Source organism: Delphinapterus leucas, chromosome 11, assembly GCF_059928025.1.
Source record: "Delphinapterus leucas isolate spDelLeu-1000000601 "Yukka" chromosome 11, BTC_Dleu_Yukka2, whole genome shotgun sequence".
Classification (NCBI taxonomy): domain Eukaryota; kingdom Metazoa; phylum Chordata; class Mammalia; order Artiodactyla; family Monodontidae; genus Delphinapterus; species Delphinapterus leucas.
In genome coordinates, this window is record NC_143139.1 from 83,270,713 (window position 1) to 83,277,736 (window position 7,024).

At 38.2% G+C, this 7,024-nt stretch overlaps 1 pseudogene; it reads right to left on the minus strand.

Annotated features, from left to right (window-relative positions):
• Positions 1-5,544: 5,544 nt before the first annotated feature.
• On the minus strand, positions 5,545-6,370 carry LOC111187862 (reticulon-3 pseudogene; annotated as a pseudogene).
• Positions 6,371-7,024: the final 654 nt, after the last annotated feature.

The following is a 7,024-nucleotide window of genomic DNA, read 5'->3' on the forward strand; positions in this document are numbered from 1 at the left end:
TAAAAATAAGAAAAAAGTTATGTATGTCATGAATGCATAAAATATATATAGATACTAGTCTATCATTACATAGGCATAAGTTGAGTGATATTTAACATAAAATTAATAAAGTATTCGTTCTTTTACTGTTTTATAACTTTGCTTTCAAAGAATTATATTACTGTACAGTATGCCTCTCTCTCGTAACTGGAGAAACTGCATATCAGCTATTATAACAGGTAAGTGCTTTTAAAAAATATAACAATGTTTCCAAAACTGTATTATGAATATAACTGTAATACTGTATGCCATAAAAAATTTATAATGATTCATTCATTAGCATAGAGGCTAGGCTACTGTGAAGCAATCTTATCGATTATACTAGGCTAACATAAAGCAATCATATTGCTGCTTCATTATCAATTCATGAATTCAGTTATACCTGTAAATAAATATGAATTTATTTTTCATAATATATTTTTATTTTTGATACCTAGTGTTAGTAATACATAAATATCTACAATGTTTTATATTATATAAGACAATTTTTTTTTTTTTTTTTTTTTGCGGTACGCGGGCCTCTCGCTGTTGTGGCCTCTCCCGTTGCGGAGCACAGGCTCCGGACGCGCAGGCTCAGCGGCCATGGCTCACGGGCCTAGCCGCTCCGCGGCATGTGGGATCTTCCCGGACCGGGGCGCGAACCCGTGTCCCCTGCATCGGCAGGCGGACTCTCAACCACTGCGCCACCAGGGAAGCCCTAAGACAATATTGATGTACATACTGATAGACAGATGATTTCATCTTGTACACAGATGAAATAAACTTATAGTATCAATAAATACAGTATAGTACTGTAAATGTATTTTCTCTTCCTTATGATTTCTTAATAACATTTTCTTTTCTCTAGCTTACTTTATTGTAAGAATACAGCATATAATACATATAACATACAAAATATATGTTAATCAACTATTTATGTCATTGATAAGGTTTCTGGTGAACAGTAGGCTATTAGTAGTTTAGTTTTGGGGGAATCAAAAGTTATACATGAATTTTCAACTGCGTGGGGGGTCAGCATCCTTAACCCCTGCATTGTTCAAGGGTCCACTGTACAATCAATTTGTAGAAGGTTTGAGATGTATAATTTAACAGATTTTAAGTTTCCACCAGGTATGAAGCATTGTGGAAAGGAAGAAGAAAGGGTAAATAAATGTACCAAGATGAATAAGGTACAATATCTGTCTTCAAGGAAGTATATTGTTTAATAGGAGAGCCTAGAATATAAACAAATACTCCACGTGAGTAGTACAGCAGAAGGAAGTGCTGAGTGTAGGATGACTGAGATTCCAGACTTGTGTTGCAAATTGGAATAACTGTTTTGTATGTGCTATTCCTAAATTCTGCCTGAGCAGGTGGATGTTTGTCAGTATCACTCAGGTCTTGGGTCTTAAGTAATTGATCGGCTTACTTTGAGCAAAGGTCTATGAAGGGTTTTAGTCTATCTCATTAACCAACTTAGATGATAGCATATTGTTCATGTAAGACATGCAAAAGGACTAACTCACTGAAAATGGTTGACTAGTTATAAATAGACACTAAATTTTTGGCAAGATGGAGATGAAAGCTTTTGTGAAATTATACAGTTGTGGCAAGATATTGTCAACTGTTGCACTAGTATTCAGATCATTGGACAAATCACATCAACATTGTCAGTATGCTACTTAGTAGACAGGCATGTTGGCATAAACAAGTTATCAAGCTGCAGACTAAACTGAAGACCTATAAAGGAACGATGCTTTATAGAACATTCTATGGTACTACATTTGTTATGTACATCATATCCAACTTCTGGATGAGTGTCATCTTTAGATTTTCTGTGTTGAATTTAACATAAACGTGACAAAGTTAGAGTTATAAATAAATGTATGGAATTTATGTCATTCAGAGTGCTTGCTAAAATATTCTTGTTCTATAATGTTACTCATCTGAAAGATAACTGTTTTCTGGTGGTAAAAAGATGTTCTTTCCTGTTTTGTACTTGTACATTTTTTTTTCAATTTAACACATCAAATGACAGAAATTAGAATATTGAGGATAAATGGTCATAGGTGCTTTGACTAAACTTCCAGACTTAAAGAGTGTCACAAAGCTAGGAAGGCTGGAAAGTGATTTGTTGGGGGGCAGCTACAAACTTCAGCTCATTAGGAAAGCCTTTGAAAAGTTTGACTGTTTAATGGAGGGATAAATCTGTCTAAACTGTGATAAAAGTTCTGATCCCAGATTTGTGTCACTAGGTTTTGAGTAGGAACAATCCTACAAATAACTTGCAAGATGTGTGACCTGAATGAGGGCCTCAAAAAGTCTAAGCCACCCCAAAGGTATGTTTCCATTGGCTCTAAGCCCCCAGACCCTGCCCTGAGTGACTCTGTATATTGTGTTTAAAGAGCCCTTGTTAAAATGAGCTTTATTATCTGGCAGGAGTAACACCTTAATAATATTAGCTAATATTCAAGTGCTTAAATCTTAGTTAATGCTTAGCATACCTTTATGAAGTTGATACTATTGTATTTAATCATTTTTAAGATGTATTTTTTTTTCACATTTTGACATTGAAATGTATCTTAGAATCAGTGGTATCTTGCAAGCATAATTTAGAACATTCTTTTCTTTCCTCATGGCTTGTAAAATCATGGTGAGACTGACAATAGAAGGTATCATAGATTAGATGAAATGTGATATTAGCCACCATCCCCCTTTACCCAATCTTACCTAAAAGAAAACTGGGGGACTTCCCTGGTGGTCCAGTGGGGAAAACTCTGTGCTCCCAATGCAGAGGACCCAGGTTCGATCCCTGGTCGGGGAACTAGATTCCACATGCAGGCCGCAACTAAGAAGGCTGCATGCCACAACTAAGAAGTCCTCATGCTGCAAAGAAGATCCTGTGTGCCACAACTACGACCTGGCACAGCCTAAATAAATAAATATTTAAGAAAAAAAAGAAAACTGGGACATGAAGTTAAGCAAGCTGTTTAAGATCACAGAACTGATAAGTATTTGAGCCAGGATTCCGCAGAGTTGTCTTAGCTCAATCCAGGACCAATGCTTATAACCACACCATGCTGCCTTCTGGTAATCTAGCAAAATTGGTATATCTGAATAAGCATCCTCACAGAGCTGCGCACTTTGGAAAGTGGAGATGGGAAGAAAGGGAATTTGCAAGGACCACAGTGGACTGCTGAGTTAAGAGGTACGGTAGAGTACCCTTGGCAGCCAGGGTAATCATAAGGAAAATAGACCCTGAGAGGACGGAAAAGCTACAGGAATGTTGGGAAGCCCTGAAGGTGAAGGCCACCCACTTCACTGTTTTGTCCAGGGCCAGACCTCTGTGTGCAAAAACTTCTAAATGGATACAGAAAGAAAATCCTTATGTAGCAGGGAAAGTTATTTATCTGTATCTCTCATCTGTACCTATATATTTATATTTATACCTATACCTATGTCTATGTATATATATTTGAAAGAGAGATTTGTATTGTGCTTTTTTAAAGGAAACATTAGATTATTAACAAACTTTTCTTATCCTACATTTAGATTTTATAATTTTGTGTTATTCATTTTTTTTACTTGCTTATTTTATTCTCACAGTGCTTAGCACGCTCAATGTACCTGGAAGGTCAAGCATTTATTTAATAAATTTATTGAATAACTGAATAATAACTTTCTTGGTGCAGGTACTACGCAGAATCTTGGAAGCCTGTTTGGGTTAGAAGAAAGATGCTTTAAGTGGGGCTGGGGCACCTCTCAAAGAGTTTCATCAGCAGCAGAAATAACAAAGAGTACTGCAGTTTCTATTCCTGCTTGTCAAGAAATGAAGTAGGCATTTAATTTAAGGCAGTCAGGATCTAGCACTGCTGCTCTGCCTCCGACAGTAAAGATGAGCCAAGGAAAAGACAAGCCAGAGAAAAGACTCTGTCATTACTCCCTGTCAGCCCCAGTGACCATTCACACAAACACAACACAGACCAACATGTACGAGTACACACACACATATATAAATTTTTGTATTTTCTTTTGCCTATGTGTCTAGTCAGCTCAAATGGGTTGACTCGTGTTTTGGCTCACATAACCAAACCAGACTCTTTGGCTCAGCTCTACCTGCAAACTTTCTGGCCTGCTTGGGTATAGTGAAGTGGTTTGAGTTTCTGAGAACAAATAATTAGGCTCTAGATGAAGGCCAGGGTTATACAAAACCCATTCGTTTCTGCCTCTGTGGGTTCTGTGACCCCGTGAAAAGGAAAAAGTTAGATTAGGACAGTGCTCAGCTACGTGAGCTTCATGCGATTTTTTTCCTTTTAGTGTTATTAGAACATGTGTTTAATTATTGTTGTTCTAGGCTTGATAAGCTTAGAGATTCATATCTTTAAATTACATCTCCCTTAATCAACCACATACAACATCTTGGATTCAGAATTAGTGTTGGTGTGGACCAGATTGCTGACCTTGTCTTTTTTATTTAGTCTCATCCCTTGGGCTTCAAACGTAAATGAAGTTTCGAACTAGGCATAAGAGCATCATCAACTCAAAGAGGCTGAGAATATGTTTACTTATTTTATTAGATCTACTCCACCATTTTTCTACATCTTTTTATGGGTTTTTTTTTCTCACTTTGTAGGTATTTTTTCTTTATCAGGGACAGAGCATCTAGAAATTCTTCTCTAAGCCCTTTTCCAAATCATGAATCACCTGACTATAATTACTTACTCACATACCCTCTCAAATAACTTTCAGTGAACTGCGTGCATGTCCATTTACCCAGAGGCAACTACTAATATTATTTTTATAGAAATTACAGACATTTAATTTCCTAAGAAAAGCACAGCCTTGTCTGTTAAGCTTGAGGTAGGTAGGGAAGAAGGTAGGAAGCACCCTTCTCGTACTCAAGCTCAGAACTCATGTCCAGAGGAAACGAAACAGAAACCACCTTCCCAAATGGTGGAGCTTTTCATTTCCTAAGTGGTAGCGGGAGGGGAGTGGTGGTCAGCTCAGTGGGCCAACTTTCTTTTTCCGATCTCATTTATCAGATGGTGTTTTGGGATTCAGGGATTATCAGTATCACCTATGAGTTATTAATAGAATTGAAAGTTATTTGTATCAGTGAGAGGTGGGAGAAGGCAGATGATAATAGGAATAGTTACTCATATTGTATGGGACGGGGAGATGAGGTCAGAGGAGGGAAGGAATAGTCCGAGGAATAAATAAAAGTCAACTAGATAGTCATTATTCCACTCCCAAATAAATTTTTTTGTAATCATAATTCCTTAAATGGAAAATAAGGACAACACTCTTTTGAGAAATTGGTTTAAAACCCAATACTTGGGTATTAGATAGACAAGCTGGAGAGGTGTGTTTTGTCTTTCATTTTTGTGTTTATCTTCACCCTTTGCCTTTTCAAGCCACAGGCAAAAGCTCCACCATCCTTAGAGATTCTGGTTACTTACTAATTTGAATCATATTCTTTTAATTTCAAAGATATCAATTCCTTTTCAATCTAACACATTCTGGAGGTTGGTACGGAAAGTAAAGAGAAAGAAGGTGAGAAAACATCAGATTAAAAGGGTTTGGAAGTGAACACTGGACATACTCCCTCATGGTACAAGTGCAGTGTTATAACTGTTCAATGGTGATTTAGTAACTGCTGAATTTTTAGTTTCCATGTGCTTCTTCTTTTTTTTTTTCTTGGAAATGCCAGAGAATGTTGCTTGGGTCCTTCGACAACTGACTTGGTCTGATTCTCACGACACAATGTAGTAATCAGTCTGGGGTCTGTACTTTTCATTGGAACACTGAAAACTTACAGTTCAGCAAAGATTAGAAGGGTGATTCCATTGGAACTGCACTAGCATTGGTCATTTGCCACATGAAGACAGCCAGATCTTTCACCAGAAAGAAACACATGATGGGCTTTGGGCCCCTGTTGATGGGGTCACTCTTAATTATGGAAAACTTCTGAAAATAGCTTGATTACATGGCCTTTTGACTTCTGTACAGCTTGGATGACAGACTTGTAGACCCTGAAGCTGATGGTGACAAAGAGGAGAGCCAGGATGATGTAAGAAGCCACAGTGATGATGCTGAAATCTCCAGGGTAAGTAGCACTATCAGTGTGGAGCAAGAACCAAGCTCATCTTTCTTCACCTTGTGCCAGAAAATCAGACGGTGCATTGCAAAGGAGGCTACAGAGCAGGTTCCCAGGCAACTCCCTCCCGTGTCCCCTCCCCCTATCACTAGGTGTGGAAGGTTGGGCCCCAGAGGACAAAGAGGATTTAGATGGAATTGACTGGCTTCCAATGGCTCTACCATGGGCTTTTCCAAGGAGGGCAGGGGAGAAAGAGGGGAAATAAAATAATCACACTGTCGGCCCTCCCAAGTCCCATCACTCCTTCTGGTTCGTGCTTATACTCTGACTACTAGTAATGTTTTGATATATAGCCTTCCAGACTTTCTCTATTATTTTATATGTTAACTAGAACTTTTCTTATTTAATATTTCACTTAAAAATCCCTTATCCCTTTGCATTTTTCCCCACTGAAAGTGTTCCCTAATTGTTTCCTTTTGTCTCTCTGCCCCTGCCCTAATCCCATTCCCCTGAGGTAGATTCTAGTAATGTTTTGCTATATAGCCTTCCAGACTTCCTCAATTATTTTATATGCTAACTGGAACCATGACTGTTTTCACTGGATGGAACCTTGGAGATCATCTTTCCATCTCTCCTTACCCCCTCCCACTAAACCTTCCCCCCCCACCACTGCAGGCTTCCAGAAGATACATAAGCTAAATGCCCCACCTGAAACACCACCTCAGCCAGTGATTGGCAGAACTTGGACTAGAACCCAGGTCTTTTCAGTCCTAGTTAAATGATCTTTCTGCTGCTTTCCACAACTTTATTTTTTAGCCTGTTTCATGACCTAAAGAAGCAGTTTCTGTAAGATGGATTTAAGTGGTTTATGGCCAGATTTAGTTTACAAGGTGACCATTCATTTCCTGA